Source organism: Strix aluco, chromosome 1 (genome assembly GCF_031877795.1).
Source record: "Strix aluco isolate bStrAlu1 chromosome 1, bStrAlu1.hap1, whole genome shotgun sequence".
NCBI lineage: Eukaryota > Metazoa > Chordata > Aves > Strigiformes > Strigidae > Strix > Strix aluco.
The window spans coordinates 160,722,066-160,736,058 of record NC_133931.1 but is presented as its reverse complement, the minus strand read 5'-3'; the positions used below and the strand labels follow the sequence as shown (position 1 = coordinate 160,736,058).

The following is a 13,993-nucleotide window of genomic DNA, read 5'->3' as shown; positions in this document are numbered from 1 at the left end:
GCTCTCACTCCCCCAGCTGAAAGTGAAGTTTGCATGGGAGGAACCAGATGCAGGCTCTGGGCAAGAGCTGCCTCTGGGCTTCCAGGAGGAGAGATCAGCAGGGTATCCGTTTCACTAAACTGCAGAGGTTGTCTCAGCCTGTCTCAGAAACATGAGCTCCTACCATCTTTCAAGATGAGAATTTGAACATCATTATGCATGGGCTTCCAAGTGCTACAGAAATGAGTAATTACATTTGCTTCATCATCTGAAGACCACAGCTTGGGCTGATGCTTGTGAACCTTGCCGTCCTTGCCACAAAAGAGCGTAAATTAGGAGGAGGGACATCTCAGCTGCACATTTGAATCGTATTACCAATGTCAGGCTGCTCACCATAGTGCTTACAGTTATATCTGACCATGTAGTACCTTTTAACAGACTACACTAAATAGCTAAAACTGATTCACCTTCCCAGGGGACTTTGGGGGAAAAAAAAAAAAAAAAAGAATGTTTAAGTATTTTAGCTCCTTAAGAGCATTCTAGGAATATGTTTGACAGTTCAATGTGCTTCCAGTATGGAAAATTATTAAAAACTTCTTAAAAACTTATGGAAAATATTAAAAACTTCCTAGACTATTGTTGGAAAACCTGTTTTCTAAATCAACAGCTTCGTAATACCTCCCTAAGGAGACACAGAACACATTTAGTACAGTAATCTGGAATTAGGTTTAAGTACAAAAGAGAATTAAAAAAAGAGAGACATTCATGAAGGACGTTACTATTCATAAATTGTAACGGAGATTACATGTTGCCCTGGTACTTCTGCAGTATCACTGATTGCTTGTGAACAGGTAAGAAAGGAGATCCATAAGTCAGACACATGAAAGACCAAGAAGTGACACAGGCTGAATGGCATTATTAATTCAGTTGATATCACTGAGTTTACAGAAAATTCATAAACTACGTGTAATAGACATGATGAGCTACTTCCTTTAACTGCACAGGTCCTGAAGTACACCTTCATTTGTGCATACATCATCTGGCACAACAGAGTAGCTGGATTTGTTTATAACTCAGGCTGATGCACAAGAGTTGTGCCTGTGGCCTCCCATCTTGCACAAGGGAATATACCAGACTCTCCACATTCCTCATGCGATTTCAAGAACCAGTGAGCATGGGTGGGTTAAAGCTGCATGCAGGAGCTTGCACACCTACAACACATAGAAATAACTCCCACGCAATCCTGAATGCACAGGAGGGTCTGGGACTTCATGCAGAGACATACTGGCCCCACAGAGACCTACCGAGTCTTCCCTTGGTGCTCTTTTAATTGCTTTAAAGTTGCAGCTGATGCCCTAGGTACAGTGAATATCTTATCAATTTTACTCCCAGTTCCTCTAACATAAAGAGATAGCAGCTCCTCCTTAAAGAAATTCACCAAGCTTGCAGCTAATGAGACTCTGCCTGTGGCATCATTGCCACAGAAGACTAATTCAAGATCTTCAGCTGCTCTCACTTCACTCTGAAGTACCTCCCCCAGTTAAGGAAAAACTGCTAGTGGTTACAAAGAGGAGAAAAATGTACCTTTTTTTACCAGAGAGACTTTCTCTTTTCCCTGCCCCAAAAGGAAAGTGATAGCCAAGAAAGGACTGAACAAGGTGACCTCATTATTAAGAGCCTAAGGAGAGATACCTGCTGCAATGCAGCTTTTAGATGCACGTATCTAAAAATCTTTAAGCTGCTGTGAGGTAGGAAGACCTCAGACTCTTAATGCAAGGGCACATTTCACTGCCAATACTGTGGTTACTAGTAGAGGATTCTGCAAGCTAATTATTATTCAATCTGATAATTTATTCTTTCATCAGAATAAAAGGATTCCCCTCTGGGTCTAGCTCCTTCTTCTCCCTCAGGTACCTGACATTGCTGAAATTGAAGGCCATAATTCAATTAACAACGGATGGGAACTTTTAATGAAAAGTAACCATTCAGAAACAGATGTTGATGCCACAGAAATGCAGATACTCCCTATGAAGCATCACTGGCTGTCATGTGGATGGGAAAATGCAGAGACGTCTTAACTTGGAATTATACACCAGATGAGATACTATACTTACATCTGCAGTCCACAGTTCAATGAAGTGCTTAAGCACATGCTTAGATTTCATTAATCTGCTTTGCCATATGCTTAAATTTATTCTGCACTGGTAACATTCATTAGTAGCCAAAAGGTATACACTTTCACACTTGTAACACTCCTCTGACTGCTAAACCACCTTTGGATATCTGTGATTTCATATGGCACACACAAAAGCGATGCCTAGATTTCCAGATACAGTCAATAAAATATGAAAGGGAACTACATTTGTGAAACAGACTCCATGGCTGGGGCTGGAACTAATGCTAACCGTTTGCCATCCAGCAGTGCTGAAAGGCTGGCCACAGACCACCACGGCTCCTGTGACTCATGGCCCAAAATGACTAACACAACTGCCAGGCTTCAGGTTTAAAAAGAAGGAAACAAAGGACAGTTGGAAACACATTGCTTACCTAAGTTCGTATGTTGGCAACTTCTGAAAGTTTTATGTTCACTTTTTTGGGGAATACAGTTGGGAATATAAAATCAACATAGTGAGCTCTGTTTCTAACTGTCCCACTCCTCCCCATTATTCCCTTTTGGAAAGCTGTTGTGGAATCTCATCAGATCAGTGATTAAGGACTCTTTTTCTAATTTATGATGGAAATTTATCTATCACTGGTTTAAAGCAATTTACTCTTGTTCTAACACTGGCCTTGAGCTTAAACAGACTGTTTATCTCCCTGGCATTCACTCAGTGCATTTAGAGACAGCAATCATTTCTCCTTACAGCATTTTTTCTGAGAGGTTACACAAGAGACTAAAACAAATCTCCCCTTGTAAGGTGACAGAAACATGAACAGAGATCAGAGTGGACTGAACTACTATTTCTGAACACAGCCACATAGTCTTCTGTATCAGAAGATTCCAGATTCTTCTCAACAGATACTTGCACAATGGCTCTAACATACCTGTTCAATCTATCTGCATCTCCACAAGTGTCCCAGAATCACTTAGGTGGGAACGGGTCTCAAGAGGTCATTGAACGCAGCCTTCCAGTTGGGTTTTGAACATTGCCAGCGCTGGAGATTCTCTGGGCAACCTATTCCTGTATGTAATTATCTCCACAGTAGAAATTTTTCCTTATAGTTACTCAGAATCTCCTGCTTCAGTTTAGGATCACTGTCTCTCATTCTTATGCTGGGCACATCAGGAATAAGCCTGGCTTCATCTTTTTGATAACCTCCTCACAGATTCTGGAAGATTGCTATTAGGACTCCCCAAAGTCTTCTGTTCTCCAGACTGAAGAAGCCTGGTATCCTCAGCCTCTTCTCACTGGGAATGTGCTCCAGCCCCCAGCCATCTTGGTGACCCTCCACCGAATCTGCTATTTTAACATTCAGAGCTGCCTCCCACAGGATCCCATCTACCATGAACTGCTCATTCTTAAAAAGGGACACCACTCTCATCTTCTTCCTTGCCTGTGTTTCCCAAAGAGCTACTATCTCCCTATCAGATCTCCAGCCATATGAGCTACCCCACCACTTCTCAGCTATTCCAGTGATTTCACAGTTCTGTGTCCATACATGGAGTTCTACCTCCTCCTGTTTGTTTCCTGGGGTGCATCCATTTGTGTACAGGCACTTGAGATGGGTTCTCTTTTCACTTGTTTTATTTTTCCTGAGGGCTCTCTCACTCCACTCCTCTGTCCCTTGAACTTATCACCCCTAACTGCTACTTCCTCACTTAACTATAACCTGTCATCACCATACTCTGATATAACCCAGTCTAAAACACTTCTCATCAGACCGGCCAGCCTATTGGCAAAGACGTACTTTCCTTGCTTTATCAAATGGATTCTCTCTCACAAATCTCATTCCTCAGAGGAACCCATGTTCACAAAAGCCAAAGCACTTCTTATGATACCAGTTATATAAGCAGCTGTTAACCCACAGGTTGTGTCTGCACCTACCTCCCGAGCAGTTCCCCCTCATCCACAGAACTGAGCAAAGCACTACCTAGGTTTGCATGTAGGCTTACCTTTGCCTAAAGAGCTCTGCAGTCTGTCTTGATTTACTTTAGATTTCCCTTGACAGTGTCACTGGCGTCCACATAGATGAGCAGCAAGAGGTAACAGTCCAAGGGCCTCAGCAGGCTTTCTGCAACGTCCTGGATCCAGGCCCTTGCCAAGCAATACCACTCCTGTGAAGGCATGTCTGGTCAGCAGGTGGGTGCCTTCCTCTCCTGCGGAAGGGTATCTCCCATCACTGTTACCTGCTGCTTACGCTCAGATGGTTCTCCCAGAAGGAGCTTGTTCCCCTTTGTTAGCTATTAGGGCACTGTACCAATGTAAATTTAGACCTGAGGATGAAGAAGGAACCTTTCTTCTGCTGCCAAGTCACAAGCTTCCAGATTCCATTTCTTGCTTTTAACAGGAACACATTAATTCCAAATATCTTGATTTTAGGATTAGGAGTAGGAAGACCATGGGCCCAACTGCACTGTTGGCAAGTATTTTTGATGGCAGTTGACATGAGAGTGACAAACACATTACAGTCTTAAAAGACATCGAAGAACTGATCACTCTCTCCTCTTAGGATGTTCTGTTACAGCAGAGTGAAGTAATGTAACCAGTTGTTACCAGCATGAAGAAAATTCGGATTGCAAAGTCAGTCACTTCCTGTGGCAAAGCTGAATAGTTCTAGCTAAATCTAGTTTATCAGGGTAGTACAGCATTTTCCCTAGAACATCAGATATTACTAAATATTATCATTCTTCTGCACTGATCCTTTTTTAACAATAAGTGTAAATGTAGAAAATCCCTACATTTGGCATCACTGCCCTGGCAGATGCAGAATTAACAGTGATACTGTAAGGGACTGGAAAAGCCTAAGCAATTTCATAATGGGATTGAATTTAAGAGATAACATATTTTCAAATATAACTGAGGACAGAATATGGATGCTCACCTTCTGCAACTTAAACTAATGCCAGTACTCAGATGTGAGCAGAAATCACCATTCTTAAGTTTTCCTCTAAAGAAATCTATAAACCCTTCAGACTTGGTCAGCCATTAAGTATTTAGCATTCTGACTTTTTTTTTGGTTTTGTAGCAGATAATAATTTATCAACTACTATAATTTCAATTTTTACTGTCATTTACATTCAGTCTAGGAACAATAATATTGATTTTCCCTGCTATATCTTTAATTGTACGCAATAAAATATTTTCTGTTCATTTTCTTTCCAGAGGAGGCTCTGTCACAGATTACAGACTTCTGATACCTGTTAGTTTCCCTACAGAACTTTCTGTAATGCCATGGAGGGAGTGAAAAAATCCCACAACCCCAAACTATCAATGAAATCGGTTTAATACTCAAAGAGGAAAGCTTTTACTACAAACTTTGGTGAAATTCACCTCAAGCAAGGCAGTAAGATGCCTTCGGAGAGACAGTGTCACTTAGCGGGTAGCACAGAATCTTAGGACTTGAGAAATCTGGGCTAACAATAAAGTGGAACAAAGAGTTATAGCTCAGCAAATTTAAGGGTAATGAGTAGGCATGCTGCAGTAGACATCACCCCAGCAATTTCCAATACTACACAGATGATGTCACTTTCGTCATTGGTACAACAGAATCAAGAGGAAATACTGCGAGACCCAAGAGGAATAGATGAAGCCAGACTGACAAAAGAGCATTGATGAATTAATGCTTCATAGCACAGAACTGTAACTGCTGGGAAGAGATGAATCCCAGGAAAAATCTTCAGAGCAGCAGTGGCTGCTTAAGTTAAAGCAAGAATATTTTTTTACAAAACTAAACTAAATTAAACTGCCGAGAAAAGGCAGCTGATGGGATCCAAGAAAAATCCAGAGGGTAAAAAAAAAAAAAAAAAAAGGGAAGAAGAAGAAACAAGATTAGAAATAGAAAATAAGATCTTGATGATTAATTAGCAAGGGGAGTGGCCTCTGATCAGGCAAGTCACAGAAAGTGTTCATAATTATCCCTCTAAGTGCCCTTAGTCCTTCATGTCTAACAGTTAACCTTGAAACTTCAAAACATTGCATTACTCCCTCTAGGTGTCAGGTGGTAGACAAATATTTTAAGCCGCAGCAATAATCATAAAAATATTACAAAATCAATCTGTGAAGTACCAGTCTATGATACCTTCATACAGATGTGCATTTGAATAATTTTTCTTTTTTAAAGTACAAAAATATGGCACCTTGTAGAAAGCTTATTAAATTATGTACAAGGTATTTAATTCTGCTGATCAAATCTGAAATCCATATTAAAGATTGGGAATTCTTTAGCTTGCTACAAAATCCCCATATAGGATCAAAGTCCTACCTGGAAAGAAACCCAAACAAAACTAGAATGAACTCACACAGGTACGCGCACTCCAGGTTTGTCCTGTTTAGTTACAGAAAAAAGATTAAATGAACACAGAGCAAGTGAAAATACTGCTGCAGTCTTCATCAGTTTACTGCTATCAACAAAACAGGAGAAAGTTTTATCAGCTTGCCATTGATCACAGTTTAAGTACCAGCTCCTACTGATAAGCAAATGTCAAAGACAAACATTATATGTTTTGCTGCTGATCATTTAACGTAAAGCAGGCAACTTGTGCAGCAGAAGAATTGTATTACAGTACAGAAAAATATTAATACTACATTGCACACAAAAAACAAAGTAGCAGAGCACTGTAGAACAAGTTTGTTAAAGGTAAGAATGTAAAGAAGGGTTAAGACTTCAAAGGAATCACAAGTAATTGACAAGTTTGGAAAAAACCCAACTCTAAGAAAATTAGCTTTGTAACAAAACTTCTTGTGCTTTCCATAAAGCAGCAAAATAGATATTATCATATTAACAAGATCATATTACAACAGCTAGGGGCAACAACAGAGAGCAGGAACCTCATTGGAAGAGCTTTCTTCAGGGTCAAGATTCTCCTAGATGATCATCCATCACCTGCTGTAGTAACTAATTAAAAATCTGGACAAAGACTGAAAAATTTTGCAAGCAGAACTGTTGAAACTTACCAAACACCAGTTATTGATTCAGAATCAATACAACTCCAGAATTTAGAAGTACATAAGTAATCTAATTAGACTCCTTACATAATTTTCTCCTGCAGACAACTATTAAGATGTGAATTTAAAAACAGCTGTGTGATTAACATATCCTGCTATAGAGTAATACTTGTTTCTTAAGAATTATGAGCAGATGAAAATCTCATTTAGTAAAGACTATTCTTTTTCACTTGGCAATGATGCTTTGGTATTTTCCTTTCCTCTCTGAAAGATAAGTATTTCTTTTAAACTTTGAGGACTTGGTTACAGCTCAACTTACCTGCAAGGTAACAAATTGACTTATGAATTTATTGTAATCTGTTTGACTAAGCAAAGGCTGTAGGATGAGACTTATAAAAAAAAATATTTTGCATATGTCTTCATTATACAGAAGTAGTCCATAACTATGTCATCCTCTGCAAAAAAAAATCCATGAAAAATCCACATAATTCCAAATATTTCATAAAGTTGATGCAAATTGCACTTTTAAGTGTTGCTAAATAAACTGTTTGAAAGGATATGAGTTTTTCAAGAGGTAATTATTATTTCTAAGGTACTATATAATCTTTGTATATTTCACACTACACATTTGCTGATGCTGGAATGGAACTAAGTTATAAAGAACTTAGCTGTTAAGAGAAAATCCCACTAAAATTTTCCTTTTTTAACAGTGAGAAACAAGACAGAAAGTAAATCTTCCCCAGGTCAAGATGTGATTGACAAAAATGAACTAAATTTGGATCACTGATATCCAGTAAAACACAGAAATTCTGTGGTAAACATGAAGCAACACCATTTCATACCCATAAATTACCATGAAATAAACCTGAGTCACTTGGACCTGGAGCCTTTTGAAGGTCACATTTACACAGGCCCACTACAAAAGCACACAAGAATGACTGAATGATCATTAGCCCAGCTGGATTTTCCCAGGGTCTTATTTTAAGAACAGAAGTAGAGCTGTAACCAAATCCTCAAAGTTTCTTACCAAAGAAGAAACTAAACTACCAACATAGCAACTTTTTTTCTGAGAAGACATTTAAATGTGCTACTGAAGCTCTGGAAGGACAAAAACTGTTTCTACAACGGTTTCTGTGAAGGAGTCAGGCTCACAGAGAAGAGTAAGACTTTTCAACTGCTAATACTTTTGACACTGGCAGTGTTTCTGTCCAGCTGAATGGCTGGCTTTCTCATAGAACTAGTCACAAAAAGATGTATTTATCAACGCACAAGAAGCTGTATATTTGTGAATTCCACAGACGCTCATTCAAGTGACCTACAAGGAGCTCGAGGCACAGAGACTCACTGCTTTGTCAAGTAGATTACGTTCCAACAGTGCTCTCTGAGAGTAGATACCAAACAAGAAAGACAGCCTTTCAGGACAATAAATATTTTAAGTACTAAATATATGTTTAAATATTTTGTTTAAATATTAAATGTATGCTTAAATATTAAATATATGTTTAAACCCTTTCCTTGGCAACTGAAGGTCCCTTCCTTGGACCTTCTTGCAACTGAATCTACCCACAAAATGTACTAATAATATAGGAAAAGGAGACATTATCCCCAAATTTCCAAATTCCAAAGTTATCCCCAGAAGAGGCACACTCGCTAACGATTTTTTCTGCTGAGTGCCAGAGCAAGCCAGATCTGCTTCTTACATGTATGAGGTGGTACAGAACTGATCTGGTAAGTTCCTGTGAAATTCAAGGAACTGGCTGCCAGAAGAAAACTCAGAAGTTGAAGGTATATACCCTGGTTCAAGGTATATAGGTTCAAGGTATATACCCTGAACCCATTAAACTTCAACAAGCATGGACACAACCCAACCCAAACAACGTTGACATACAGAATTGCAGCAACAAACTCCAGTAAAGTTTCCAGTCCTGTACCTTCCCTCACTTACATCTGTTGCAGTGTCCCCAGCTTGGAGCAGATCTCCATGCCTAGTCACTCTGTCTGCATCTGTAAAACAGTTCAGGTAACGCTCTCTTGACCTTGAGCCAACTGGCACAGCACTGCTCATATGCATATGGCTGTTCTCTCTTGTGCCCAAGACAAGTCAGTACCTCCAAGTGCTTAGTAAACAGTTACTGGCCTGTGCTAACCCCAAACTGTGCCCAGGCACTGTCTGCGAGAATGATACCTGGCTCCCACTGAAACTGTGCTCGGGACCATGCTAACTAATTAGCTGCACAGCCTACTGTATGGCAATATTTATGTTAATTAAGGGCCTTATTAATACTGTTGTTACTATTACCATAATACTATGTTCCACCTCGGTGCAGAGCTGAGGATGTAACGGCGTTTTGTAAAAAACTAAATGAGCCTCACAGTACCCATTCAGAGAAGGACGTGAGTTTTATCCAATTTACAAACTAAGAGACTGTAAGATCAAAAGACTATACAATTTACTTCTCTCCAATGAAATGGTAGTAAAGAGCCAAGAATAAGGGATGGGACTCCTGGTCCTTATTGCTCATATTTAGCTGCTGGACTACTATCTATGATGTTAAATTATTCATCTTTTCTCACAGGGAAGGCAAGCATGCACTCAGAAGAAAAGCTGTGCAAGGAAAAGGGTTATCAAAGTATTCATACACTCTTTCAAAAGAGTTAGCTAACTGACAAAAATATGCTGCTGTAACACATTTTCATGTGTAGGTAGCAATTCTTCTCTACATCCCAGGGCTGGAATCCTGTGTGGGGAAAACTGAACTGCTCAGTATAATGTAAAAGACAGGCCTCATTAACTCTTGGACATCTTCTCATTTCTTGGTCATAAATCCTATTACCTTGTATTACAAACTGCCATAAAACTCACAGATAAAAGATAATTTATGCTCAGTGTACAGAAGCTAATGTTTCTGCACTCCTGAGAAGCACACAACCAGAAAATGAGAAAGTATGTATGTGAAACCTTAAGCCATTCATATTGAGCATGGCTAGCATGATAAACATGACTCTAAGGGCCTAATGCTCTTCAGCCAGGGTATATTCTAATGGTAATTGATATTACCAAAATTTCAAGCATAAAATGTATGGACTGTTGTATAAAATATCCTGCTTATAAAGAGTGATTACTCCTTATTAAGAATTCAGACTTTCCTCCCTCCCCCCACTACAGAAAGAAATATGATGGCTATTCAGTATAGAGATAATCTTTTTTTCTTTCCTTTTTTTGGAATTCCAGTTATCACATTAGAAAATGCTTCAGAGCATTATCACCTCCTGGAATTTTTAGTCTCCCTATTTCTGACTCCCGTCCTATTAGTGTTGCATGGCACACAAAAACCAACAACCCTTGGAGTTGGCAAAAATCAAAGGCAGCTCAATCTCTTATTTGTTTTTTTCTCTGAAGCAATTTAAAGTCTTCAGACTTTGGCACTGATTTTAACTGTGTTGGTTATCTGCTCAAAGGAATATTTTGCGTTAGTGAAGACTGAGCAAAACATGCATTAAATTTAGGCTGTTTTGTCATTAGTTTCCCTTTCCCATTCAGACAAGAGAAAGCCTTTCACTGACAACTTACAACTTCTGTAGTTACGAACTATGTTCTCATTGCTTGGACCTCATTTCATGCCTGCTTTCTTTTCTTAAATACTTGTTTAGTTCCACCACTCTCTGGAAAAGATAGACTGATTTTGCTCACAGGGTAGAAGGTGGTGGTGCAGCCTCCCTGGGCCAGGTTGTGATGTCAGGACCAGCCAACATTGTGTTCTTGTTTTGACTATGAGTGCAGTGAGTTGGGACAATCTGGTACTGGTTATGGTACAGTGAGTTAGGACAATTGGGCGCTCCCTAACCATACCTGAAACTCCTGCTGCCTGGATTGTGGCCAACCCAGGAAGGTGCCAGAACTACCTGACAAGAATTGTGGCCAGAATGGAAATATACTGACTAAAGTCAATCATGAGATCCTATAAATAGCGATCCTAAGTGAGACCCTTTGAGCTCTCTGGGATCGCAGCAGGCTGTGACCCAGCATCTCCCCCTGAGTTGGGATGCCTCTGAGGGTAGATTTCACAAGGATTTCCAAAATTGTACACTGGTAGATGCGGACAAAGAAAAAGGGGTCAAAGATTGTCTACTGACAAATGCCAACAAAGGAGAATAGTGAGTAATTCACTACAATTAGATTTCACGAGGTTTCAAAGATCATTTGGTACCAATAATTTCCTACAATTGACAACGAGAGGAATATCTTGATCATAGGTTAACCTCCATATCTCTCTGTGTGTGTTTGATTTAGATATCTTTGTAGTGTTGATTATAGCAAATTTTATTAAATCGCCCTGATAATTGGCTGCTGATTAAATATTGTTAAAAATCATATAACCTAATCTTGTGATTTACCATAATAGTGCTAATAAATCTTAAATTGCTCCTACCTCAAAGTTGTGTAGGATCCATAATCGCTCATTCCTTGACAAATTGGGGCAGTAACTCAATGGCAGGTTTTCCTTACCCTTTACATTAATTCCATTAGACACAAACCATTGACCAAGTCTGAGACTGTCTGGATCCAGCTGCACCGAGACTCCTCTCTGAGAAGGAGTTTAGAAAGCAAGGGGATCCATTCTGAACCTTGTGACTCAACAGGATGGTCTCCCTGACAGTTTTGCATCTCCAGTCTCTATGTAAATAATTCTAAATGGATTCTAACTTGATTTTCCTTTGTAAGTTTCTTCCATGTAATAAGTAATAGAGTTAACTTTGCCATCAAACTTTGTTAAGTTGCACTTTTACAACATCATATTAAAATCACTTTTGCTAATACCTTTGACGGTGATTCTTTAAGCTATTTAAAACACTCACCCACAACACCTATATTGAAATTAATTTATCTAAATGTAGATACCTACAGTGTATACCTAGATCTCAGCCTACCACCCGACTTCTCCATAGACTCCATGGAGACAGGTATTTATGGGGTGTATTTCTTCCTATCTTTTTTTAATTCTCCACCTCTCAGCATAGTTCATCCTTACAGGTCAGAAATTAATATAAAAGATCTTACTTCCTTGCAGTTTTCTTCACTTTCCATGCCAAAATATTTTTATCAATATATTTCAAAAACTTTACTGTCTGTCCATCTATTTCCCAAGAGACACCAATTACCTTTACATTCAGTACTTGGATAATTTTACTGGCTGTTGAAAGAAGGCTTTGTTTACCTGGTCCTCCTTGCTTGGTAGTCTGAAGTGGATCCCAAATCAGGCACTGCTCATGCTGTCTTCCTCTATCACCCTGAAGACTTTTAGCAAGTCTATCAGCCCGTTTCCTACAATACTGTGGACCCTTTATAAGTGTGTTAAATATCGACATATTTCTTCTGCCTGTACCCCTCTATATCAACATTGTAATAATGTGAAATAACTCTCTTTCAAAGCAATTACTTAATAGATTTTATGGTGTACTTGGGGATCTACTCACACCATTCTTCTCTTAGTTTCTGCATTAGTAACTAAAAATTCAGCAGCTTGACTTGTTATCCTCCTTTTTGCCCTTCCCAGGGTTGTTATGGGATTACCAGTTTATCTGCTCTATCCAAATATTTGAGCCTCTGCCTAGGTACACATGACAGAGAACCAATACCAGTCTCCCACTACAGTGAACAGAGGGCTAATGTTATTTTGAAGCAAAACCATGGTTATGTTTTGCTCATATATTTTATCCAAAGAATCCAATAGAGATCAGATTCTTCTTTCCCAAGAGAGAAAGGTTTCAGATCTACATTTCACTGAAAAAGCAACATGCTCTTAACTTTATCATTTGCATTAGCATTTGAATCTCAAAACCTTGCTTCATTTGTTGCACAGTTTCCAGACTTGCATTTCAAAAAGTCAGTGGGTCTCCCACTGTGTTCAACTCCCTCCTACCTTGATTTTAAATTACAAAGGGTAGAGGGGAAAAAGAGAGAATGTCATGATTGTGGCTGTTTACAAGAGAAAAATATCACGCTGAACTCCATACCAAAAAAACCCAAAAAAACAAACTTGCAAGCTTAGGATGTTTCTTTCAGTATATAAACTACTCACTTGATTTCCATCTAAACTATGAAGGATTAATGTTATTATCTGGAGGTGCCATGACAGTTGACTGAAGATGGTGACAGTGACAAGTTTAAGTCAACAATGAAAAGCAATTTTGTGTCAAAGTCAGCATTAAGATTGTCTAAATGGCCTGCCCCCTATATCTGCCCTTTATTTCTGAACACTAGAAACAGCCTGAAGTTACAGAATTCAGTTACTGGCAATTCAGACTGACAGCCAGGAACGGCAGAAAAAAATAATATCCTGTGGAACTCTCCCCATCAACAATAAAGTGTTAAATGCTTCTCATACACCATTATTAAAACCAGAACTTAAAGACGTTTCCATCAAGCCCAAACAATTAGCAACCTCCCCTTTCTATTTAAATGCACAGATCATAATTTTTTTTTCAAGTTGCAGATGGTTTAATTATTCATTGAAGACTCTTCTGAAAGCAACCTTAGGCATGGCATTTTAAAGCCACTTATGGAAAAGATGAATGAAAACAATTAAAAGTCTTTCCAGTTCAAGTAAGTGTTTTGTAAGCTAAATTGCAAATTCTCTACCTTATTTCAGCTTTTTGATACGTTTTTAAAAATATCCTAAAATTAGGTTACATGGTCAGTGAAGTACTGCACCCACAGACCAATGGAAGCGAGTTACTCCTCACTTTCAGATTTTAACCACAGTTATCCTTTAGCCCTCTTTCCCCCTCACTCTGCTGCCTCTATCCATTTGGCTGTGCAACTAATGATCAGTCAGTCATTCGTGGTCATACTGGCAAATGAGCTCCTGTGCCTACTATCTTTCCTGCAGATGCAGCACTTCAAAGTT

At 39.0% G+C, this 13,993-nt stretch overlaps 1 protein-coding gene across 2 annotated transcripts in view; it reads right to left on the bottom strand.

Moving 5' to 3' along the window:
- Positions 1-13,993, bottom strand: part of TPK1 (thiamin pyrophosphokinase 1) — a 321,381-nt gene that overhangs the window by 96,970 nt on the left and 210,418 nt on the right. The window lies entirely within an intron of this gene.